Consider the following 11,256-nt stretch of genomic DNA (forward strand, 5'->3'; position numbering starts at 1 on the left):
ACCACATAGTGCATGACCTGAACTCTGGTGGCCTCTGTCATATTGAGCGAGAAAAGGTCAAGTTAAGACCTTTAGCCTGTTTTCAGAGAGAGGGCCTTTTAGCTGGTGAAGTGCATTAACCCCGGCTGCCCAAGGAAGGCAAATGAGATTCCAATATGGAGGAGTTAGGAATAAAAATAATAAATGTGCACTACAGTAGCCTAGCCTCAGGGCATAACTATGATTGGCTGCCATCAGGTTGGGGCCAGGTCATAAATTAAAGTATGCTATTGTTGCAGTAGGATTACACAGAAAATTCACATTTCACTGCGTTTGGACACATTCTTTTACATTACCACTGCATGACCTGAACTGTGCACCACACCTTCTACACAAAATGGTAACATAAAATAAATCACCTCTTTGCAGAAAGAGAGGTAAAAAGGCAAGTTTTCAACTATAGTTCCAGGCCAGAAGTCATCAATATGATGCATTACATGTAACAGGTATGCTTCTAGGATCCTGGGGAAGAAAGAGAGAGCATATAGGGAACAGGAGAGTCGGTGTTGTCTGCTGCCACATGTGTGCCTGTCAGGTGTCTGGGTTTGTGTTTGCTCAGGTACAGATGTGTAATAGACAGGAGATCATCTTTGGGCAGGATATGCAAATGTTCTTCTTCAATATATTGCTTTCAGCGCCAGACATAATTTCTATCATTAGCAATGTTGCTCTATGAGGTCTTTGTCTGTCGCTCATGCCATTCTGGTTTAGACTGCATCCTTCAGACAGTCATCTGCCTCCAATTAAGGACACAGAAGCCATTTTCCCTGAGAGGGCAGCAGTTTCAGAGCAAGTAGATATCTTTTCCACATTGGTTAGGGTTTAGAATAAACTGCAGATGTTGTACGTAATTTAAAAAATGTGTTTTTATCCCATTCTTTTTTTTTTTTTACGTATTTCCTGCTGGTACCACACAGGTGTAGACTAGGTTGTGCCAATATCTGACATTTAAAAGATATGCAAGCCTTTGTCTTTGGATATTATTCATTTTTTTCCCCAGAGAAAGTGTAATCTATGCATATTTATACCACTTGTTATATCACAGGTGTATTAAGGATTTGCCTATCACTGTCTTTTCGACTGTAGATTAACCTGTTAAAGTGTGCATTCGTGCTGTAGGTAGAGGGTTATTGATTGTAGCTTGAGCAACATGCAATATTTCAAGGTTTATTGGGTGGAGGGTGATGCCATAGCTTGGGTCCAGTGTATAGAATCACTATAGAGCACAATATAACAGTATAGAGGCCTGCAAACAGTTTGCAAACACATGGACAGAAAAGTTAAAAGACCGAATGACAGGTTGGCAAGGTGGCAACAGTTAGAGCAGATAGCTGAGAATATAGGGAGGAGCATCTAACACTAACTGGTTTGACTGTTATTTTGCTGTGTATGCTAAGGCATAGGGGGCAGAGACAATTCCAAGGCTGTCTGATGCCGCCATGATGTTATTTTTGGGACTTCTATAGGGGAGGAGGAGGGGGGGGTATCTGCCCTGTTGTTGACACCAGGCCCGTCACCAGCTCAGTTGACGGGCTGGCTGTGCTTCCGTATTCCCGTCACATAGGGTCCAGCTTTATCTGTTGAATATGGAGAGCGTCTGTTTTGACACGAGCGAGAAGAGTACTGACGGAGGCACCTTAGCGAGATGCCTCTCATCCTGACAAGGCCTGGGTCGCTGTGGGCCGGGGGTGGGGGCGGGGCAGGGGCTCCACTGACTCCCTGTCTCATCCATAAGAGACCCATGTCTGCCTTCCGCCCCGCCTGGGTCAAACACACCCATCCATCACAGCCCCTCCCTCGCTCTCTCCCGGGGCATCTCTCGCAGTGTTTTGCTGCCATTTTTCTCCCCCCACTCGTGGCCGTCAGTCAGGCGCGGCTTCACAGTAATATAACTGACACTCGCTGGCTTTCAGGGAGTAATGAATAGGCTGGCTGGGTCTATCAGGAGGAGAGGGAGGCTCTCTCTCTCTCTCTGATGCTTCTCTCTTTCTCTTTCGGCCTCTGTCCCTCTCCCTCGCAATCTCCTGCTAGTTTTGTCTCAACAGCAACTACATTGCAGACTCAAATGGAGATGGAGATGCATTCACGTCTTCGCTCCCTCTCTGTTTCTCTTCATCTCTCTCTGTTTCTGATTAGGAAATGCTGGGATGGGAATCTCCTCAAGCAGACTTGTTCTTCATTTGGCTTCAAGTGTTTTGTGCTGCTGACTGCACTAATGCAAATACTGTAAATAGTGATGTAGTGTTAAATTAAAAGGTGGATAAACTATGACCTCCAATCAGTGATCATCATAAAGTAAAGCAACAACTACTAATATGAAAAACAATTATATTTTTCAAAAACATTAATTTATCCCTTTTGATCTAAGAAAATAAAAATAACCAAGTGAGCATGTCTTCTCCAATGAATGATGCAGGCACCCCTTGGGCCAATCAGTAACAAGATGCATCATCCATTCAAGTTTCATCAAAATAGGACTAGTGATGTAGCAGTTATGTACTTTTCAAAGTTTTAAATTTTGACCTTTAATCACAGCACCTCTATCAGGCTAATCAGACTAATTTTTTTTAAATGTCAGAACACAGTGGCAAAAAGCATCACCCACCAAATTTCGTCAAAATCAGACCAGTGGTGTCTGACATATCAACTTTGAGTTAAAAATTTGGACCGTTAATTACAGCGCCACCATTAGGCCATTTATTGTCATTTTTTAAATGCTGGACCACAGTTGGAAGATGATTTCATCAATTGCCCTCCGCTCGAGCCTCCATTCCCCCTGCTTTTCTTCTTGGTCCTTCTATCCACTCCTCCATTTGTCCCTCCACTTGAATCCACCTCCTACCCAATCAGTGAAAGGTGACTTGTTGGTGGGAGGAGGGGAAGGGGGGGCGGTTACATCAGTGACCCCCTAGAGTGTGATTGAAGCAGGGCCTCTCAGTGGGGCCCCTTCAGAGGCCGCGGAGGCTGGAAATCACTGATTGTCAAGCTGAATAAACAGAAGGTTGGCTGTGCAGACACTGTGCTCTTGACTTTGGCCCGAAGAGGATGATCAGGAGCGAAAGGCATTCATTGATTTTGTTGGGCCAGGAGGACCGCCGAACCATGAAAACACACCGGTCTCCGTTTGTTCAATGGCGTATTTGTTTGTCAGTCCATCACATGCGATATTTCACACACCACTGCTCTGATTTTGATGAATCTTGGAGGAATGATGCATCTCACCACTGTGTCCCGGCAGATTCAAAACTACACTGAGGACGACATGTTTACTGTTGCCTTGTTTGAATCTGGCAATGGAAACAACTGAGATTCTAATGGTTACCATCAACCAACAAAACCTTCTTATATCAATACCATGGCGCTAAACTACGGTGGGAATTCAAGGGAACTATGAAAGAGGAGAGCATCTCCCTTGTTCACATAAATTATTAGATGCAGCCTCCATGTTAACTATCAGTTCTATTGGACTAGAGATGGAAAACAGTCATTTTTGTGCTCACCATTCCTCTTGTTAATTGTACCTTGGAATCATTTTCATGAAACAAGACATACAAAACTGTATTTCTATCTGTCAGGAATACACAGCTATAGTCCATACAAACTAACTACACCTGCAAAAATACATCTATACTAAAAATATAATAAACATTCAGCTTCAGCAAAATAAAATACACAGCAGAGAACAAATCTCCCTCTTTGACCTCTCAACTTTTCCCTATGGTTCCTCATTGACCCCCTTTGAACCAATCGCCCTCCGACTCCTCTAATAGCATCACTACACTACTATTACATTACATCACAGTACAGTGACTGGAAATTGTGTTAATCTTTGCATTTGTCTGAGTGAGCCTTTGAGATAATATTGTTGCCCTTTTCCCAGCAGAGTCACAGCATTTCTACCTGTAACCAATCCGCTATTCATTTTGTTCATTGCCTCCTGCATTTATTTTCTCCCTGACATTTTACCTCCTCAGACTGGCAGTGACATTAATAGCCAATATAGGTTTGACATTTTAATGTATTTCTTGGGGAATTGAACCTCTCGCTGTTTTTTCCCCCCACAGTGGACCCTGAGAGAATGCGCTTGTAATGAACGACCGAAGTATACCCTCTCAAAAGATGACAGATAATATTTCATTATGTTCCGGGCTGCTGTTCATAATGTTAGCTCTTTTACCTAATAGGTTAACAGTTAATAGTGTCTGTGTTTGATAAGCCGAAGAGAAGGTGATTCGTCAGAGGAGGGATACCGTTAATCAGGAGTAAGAGAGAGTGAGAGATGGAAAGAGAGAGAGCGTATGAGGGGGGAAAGCGTTAAACTCTGTGTGTGTGTGTGTGTGTAGTAAGCATGTAGTAAGCGTGTGTGCATGCAAGTGTGTGCAGGAAGTATATGGATGAAACATTTCCAGGTTATTGTCTGTGTGTGTGTGTGTGTGTGTGTGTGGGACTGTGTGAGTGTGTATGCATGTGTAAGTGTGTCAGAAGCCAGTGGAAGCTCCCTCCTGATGCTCGTCCATTATTGATGATGTCAGAGTCACATCCTCTCGGCTGAGCGTCTGATCTGCTGAATCTAAACTGCATACGTGACCTTTGATCTCAGGGATGAACTGACCCTCATGTTGCCCCGACCCTTTGAGGAAAAACCTGGTTCCACTGCGGACGCTCAGTGGGAACAGACCAGGGTCAAACTGCATTTGGAAGTACTTTTTAGAATCCGTGTTAGCCCACTTTGGGTGCCGAATGGATGGGGTTTGACTCGGTGAGTGCCAGAAAGTTAAAGTAATAATACATAACACTGATTCAACCTATATCCAGTTCATAAAAGCTTTTACATTTGCTGTTCTAAACCTGGGAAAAAATACTCTGCACCGGAAGTGATGCGTTTTATGTTTCTGGTTTGTTAGTTGTTATTTGAATAGAAAGCTTACATTGCCTTTTGTGCCCTAGGTCAGGACTCTATTGTCCATCAAACCTAATTTTAAGTAGTAATTGCATCATCATTACATCTCATCATTTACCACATTGACCAACTGATAATATCTTGTCAGTCATCAGTCATTGCTCCACTTTTAGTCCATTTAAGTTAGTCCAGTGAAGTTTTGGCGGCAAATGATAAGATGCAGGGACTTTGCTAAAGCTGAGGGTTTAGTGAGGTGTCGGCCCTTGTTCTTAGCTGACACTGTGTGAGCTGGAGGGACAGAAGCGAGGGATGCAGCGACTGGGAAGACAGAGCGGTAAGTGTAGCAGTTTTCTCCTCCATGCCCATAGGCTGTCAGCATGTTGTATATAAATAGTCTGGTGGCTCAGCAGGAGAGCAGCACTTCATCAAGGACCACGGGCGCAACCTGCATCCGTCTGCACTTACACCAGCGCTCAGCCTTGATTACAACAAACAGCCTTCCTCTCCTCCTCCTCTTCCTCTTCTTCCTTTCCTCTTCTTGTATTGCCTCTGTCCCCTCCACACTCCTTTCTCTCCTTCCTTCTCTTCCTTCTCCTCCTCCCCAGTTGATTCCCCCCATTCTGCCTTTGTCCTCTACTTTCTTACGGTGCATTTTGCACATCCTGTATAGATGCTGGAAATTCACATCATTTGCCTCCGTCAGCAAAGTTGGAAGGAGGTTATGTTTTCACCCCAATTTGCCTGTTTGTCTGTTTGTTAGCAGAAGTTTATGAATGGAGTTTATGAATGGATTTGGCTGAAGTTGGGTAGACAGATCGCTTTTGGCCCATGGATCAGTTGATTCGATTTTGGTGGTGATCTGGATCTGGGATTTCTGCCATTAGACATATTTTTTGCCATAACTATTATGCTGCATTCATGTGCTGGTGGGAAAGTTTTAGTTTTAGAGTTTTAGTGTCCCATGATGGTCTAAATGCTGTTTCAGAGGCTTTTCCACCTCGACAAGAATACAATTCTGGGGGGAAACAGTGTGTACTTAACTATATTTTGGGATTTTTTTCCAAAACATATTCTTATCAGGGTGGAAAAGCCTTAGCCTGGTAAGACCATCCTGATCACGTGACCTCACATTCTGTTTCGCTCCACGGATCAGTCTGGACTTCTAGCCGCCCACATCGATTTCAGTGGGCGGGAGTACTTGCCTTGACAGACAAACTCCTTCAGCCAATCAGCGAATCCAAATTCAAATCCAGTCGGAAGAACGGCGAAAACGTCTTTTCCGCCGAGCAACTCCGCTAGTGCATACTCTTGTTCTTGTTTAATTGTTGTTATTGAGTCTATTTCTGCAATAACTGCACTTATGGCTGTGTTTACTCTACTAACGTTAACGTTACCACTCGTTGCTTCAGGAGACGCCGTTACTGTTTTGCCAGCGGCGGCCTGTATTTCACGTCATCAACTACGACGCAGTCCCTGATTGGCCCGGTTACATTGTAATTTCAGGAAATCGATGTGGGAGGCTACAAGTCCAGACTGATCCGTGGAGCGAAACAGAATGTGAGGTCACGTGATCAGGATGGTCTTACCACGCTAGAAAAGCCTCTGAAACAGCACTTACATCATGGGACACTAAAACTCTCCTTTGAAACCCAGGATAATCTTACTGCTACTACTACTACTAATGCTTAATAATACATTTAATAATATTTGATAATGTAAATACATATTTGCCTCTAATAAAAGAGCAATATCGGCCAGATATATCAGCAAACCCATGTATCGGTCTCACTGTATCAGTGTTGTATTTCAGTGTCAGTACGTTTTACATTACTCTGCTGTGCAGTCAGCATGGATGCTAATATACACGTCAGCCTAGTGAGGCAACCCTGAAACGACAGCCCCCTCTGATGCATGGTCCTTTCAGACACACAACCCAATTGAACAGAGACAGGCACACACAGACACAGACACACACACACACACACACACACACACACACACACACACACGCAAACATGCACCAGACCAGCGTTGATTTCATTAGCAGGGATGGAGATACAACACAGTGTTGGCTGATGGCTTGCAGAGTGATGAGGGATCTGGATTTACCAATGACAGCTGTTTGCTAAGTGTGACTGAAATACTGCCCCTCTCTCTCTCTCTCTCTCTCTCTCTCTCTCTCTCTCTCTCTCTCTCCTTCTCCCTCCCTCTCTCTTTTCTTTTGTTTTCTCTTTCTCACCCTCCTTTCTTCTCTCTCCTGCTTCTTGTCATTCGTCATCAATCTGGTAGAGCTGTGGCCTGTGACCGTTTGCTTATAACTCTCTGTGTGTGTGTGTGTGTGCGTGTGCGTTTGTGTCTAAGAAGACTCTTCGCCTTCACTCACTGGGGCGAATTCACAAAGAATGGATTGCGGCCGCTAATAGCACCATGAATTGCGTGTCATTTGCAACCGCTATTTGCTCCGTCTCAAGCACCTTTCGACCAAGTTTCATGAAAATCGGGCCAGTAGTTTTTCCGTAATCCTGCTGACAGACAGACAAACACACACAAACAAACGGCACCGAAAACATAACCTCCTTGGCGGAGGTAATACTGTAAATGAGTTTGAGCGGGGCTGTCCATGGTGCTGAATCTTTAGGCCAAAATAAAGCCCACTGTGCTGACTAGTGAGATAAGTGAAAATATTTTCAGAGTGAGAAATTGAGTTGTATTGATTGTTTGGGTGTACTGATTTATTTGCTTTTGTTTGTGAAGCAATCTGTGTTAAAGTTCTATAGTAATAATAATAATAATAATGTCAAAATATTATTTACAGAATTTTATTTTTAGGTCACACAAAGGTGGAATTGTTGCAGAGACATTTGCAAGGTCAATTCAATTCAATTCTCAGTTAAATCAACAAGTGATAAAGTCTGGGCGTGACAGCCCTTATAAATGCGCTTCAGTTACCACCAACTCTCTGAAGACGCTAATAATTTCACTCTAACTGCGTGTGGCAATTAGCGCTGACCTTTGTGAATTGGACTGTTTTTGCAATGAGGCTCATTTGCATAGAAAGGGGCCAATTTTGCGCCAAATGCATGCATATTACCTAATTATATAAATAAATAACATAAATACGTACAAATAGCACAGGAGCACCGAGACGCTATTTGCGTGGCAGCGCAGTTAGCGGTGCATTTCACCCTTTGCGAGTGCTTTGTGAATTATACGGTTTCTTTTTGTCTTATTTGCACAGGTTTAGCGTCAGCAAAAGCCGCGCAATCCTTTTGTGAATTCGCCCCACTGTGTTTAATCTGCACTGCCTCACTTCCAATCAGAGCTAATGGAACTGCTGGCAAATGCTCAGCTCACTCCAGGTCCTGAGCATGCACGCACACACACACACACACACACACACGCACACACACACACACACACACGCACGCACACACGCACGCACGCACACACACACACACACACACACACACACACACACACACACATATATTAATTGATTAATAATATTACATGCACATACTGTATGAAGTAACCCATGCAGCCTATCCAGACAAGTTCAGTACTGACATTAAACTACTTTTATATTTTATACAGTTATGTAGCCTATATTACAACATACTTGAACACACCTGGACACTTTCTGTACATATGTATGGTCGTCTGTAGACCTGTTGACATGAATATGATGCACATTCTGCACATGATGTATATAAGCTGCAAATTCACATATCTGTTTTCTTCATATTCCCATATACTCTTTTATTTGTAGCTTATATGTTGCATATACTGTATGTTGATGTGGTTATTATTCCTCGTCTCAGTATGTTCTCTTGCTGTTATTTTGCACATCCTCATAATGCTGTAATTCACTTTTATTTCTACATTTCTACTGAATATTTTCTATGTTGTAATTGCCGGTTGCGTTTAATACCCCCCATTTGCTCTATTCTCATTTATATTCAATTTGTCCTTTCTGTATCCCATTAATATTTGCTGCTGTAACCTTTCAACTTATCTCATTAGTGTTTCACGAGAATGGAAAGTGTTTAGCTTTGCAAAACATTGCAAGCAAAGTGGCTCCTATTACTTTTTTTACCTGTGAGAAATGGAAAGGATTGTCTCAGCATGTGAACCTATCATTTAACAATATTTTCTGATGCCACCTAACAGCAAGTGAATGGGTGGAACATGTCTGGGCTTACCGTGATGGGAGCTCCTGCACCTCCCTGTAACTACAGATCTACTGTATTTGGCAATAACCGGGGAAACACTCTGCATTTCTTTAAGCATCCGTCACTGTCAGGAAACTGGCCCTGAATGCTAAGCACTCCATTAGTGGAATTACAGCGGCCTCAGAGTGCTGCAGAGAGGGACGGGCGAGCGAGGGAACTTAATGAATTCCAATCGGTAATCCATCAGTTATGATATGCCTCTCACAAGAAACAGTCGCTGCGCGCTAGAGCCGATTCTGAAAATGACCTAACGCTGAAGCAATGCATCCCCGAAACACTAATTGAACCCGTAGTCTACAATGAGGTGTGAATAATGAATTGTTTGCGTCTTCAGGTGTGTAAGGGCAGAAACAGCAATTAGTGTGAGGCCATATTCAGGAGCTCCAGATGGGCTGACTGGGAGACTGCCTCTATTGCTTTTTATGGCTGAATATGTCATACGAAGCACTAATTGAGGAAGGAAGGTTTATGCTCAAACAGCGCCGAGGTGCCTGCTTGAATTAAATAGACAGTATGGGTTTGTCAGTGGATTTGGAGAGCAGGGTTGCTTTTTTAACCTTTATTTACCCACTGGTTTACTTATCATGAACACTCTTTTCCAGCAGCACCCTGCCTCACATTCACACAGTTACGCACATTCACACTGGCAGCTGCCCAGTATAACCACAGTCTTCTACTGTCGGCTGTTAAAACCATTCCCTTTGACAGCCAGTACCATGACTGTGTGCACTGTAATGGATACTTTACACTACCATGCTGTTGTGTGTATCTTTTGGTGCATATTTGCAATTACAGTATGTGGATAGCGTCTTCAGTCACAAGATACAAAAATCAATCATTTAGAAATTTCTTCAAGCCTTGTTCCATTATATAAGAAGGAGTAACAAATTCAAAGAGCTGCTGGACGTGAACCAGCATGCATTAACCTGGAAAATATATTTCTTTGTAACTACAAATGTAAAGTGACCATCTGGCTTATTTTAATGAAGTTCATGTTATTGTTTGCCTTCATTTTGTTAAATTTGAGTAAAACATGGCGGCATTAGTGAGCTCACTGGTTGACATTTTAATGTAATGAATGCGTACAGTCTGTTAAGATCTGAATCCATTCCTAAAGAGGAATTCTATCCTATTTTTGTTTGGAAAACTGAGTTGATATCGTACTTCCTCAAACCCCATTAGCCTGTTAAACAAGTATCACCTTGATGCTCACAGATGAACTCAATCAGTCATCTACCTGGTGCTGTTTTTCACATTTAGGTGGATTGTCAATTCAGTTCTTTCATCATTTAATCCTCTGTTATTCAACTCATCCCTACTGACGACGCACTTGTTTTGATTATACAACGATTGCTGAGATCGGGAGAGTAATTGAGGAAATCCTTATAGTGCACTATGAGGTCAGATAGCCTGGTGTCTGGTAAGTTACCGGGTTAGTGAGGTCAAAGGTCAAGTGACTGGCAAGTGACAAAAAGCTTGTCTCACCCCAAGGCCTAGGATAAGATCAATACATCTTAAATCGAACACTATACAGCAGATACTAAAGGCACTGATGGACTTTGGCAATCAAACTGTGTCACCACCTCCATTGCTCACCCTGACAGTCCCTTCAACAAATAATAACTTTCTGTGTCCAGTGCTGCGTGTGCGTCATATACACATTTCTGGGGGAATTCTCGCATTCCTCCGTCGCCGCGTCTCCCCTGTGTGCGCTGATCAAGAGGAACTGCTGTGTGCAGCCCAAATCTAATCCAGCGAGGCCCAGACATCAATAATATATTAGTGGAGCGGTTAGCGGCCTAAAGATATCAGTATTGATCTGCTGCTTAGCCTCGGCTTGTTTGGACTGGGAGACAAATAGCCTCTCCGCCTCTCTCAAGGAACCCATTTAATTTCACAGAAAGAGTCACTCTGCGCCGCTACAGCCTCTCTGCTGCTGACGCAACGCATGCTGCCTGCGCTGAAGTGACATAAATGAAGATTGGGAGCAGGAGCTACATATAGGAGCAAACGTTTTTCTTTCATTTACCTCCATTCATACTGTTCCATTCATTCACGTCACGTGGGAAAAACCAAGTGACTTGA

This window comes from Centroberyx gerrardi, chromosome 10, assembly GCF_048128805.1.
Source record: "Centroberyx gerrardi isolate f3 chromosome 10, fCenGer3.hap1.cur.20231027, whole genome shotgun sequence".
NCBI classification, from domain to species: domain Eukaryota; kingdom Metazoa; phylum Chordata; class Actinopteri; order Beryciformes; family Berycidae; genus Centroberyx; species Centroberyx gerrardi.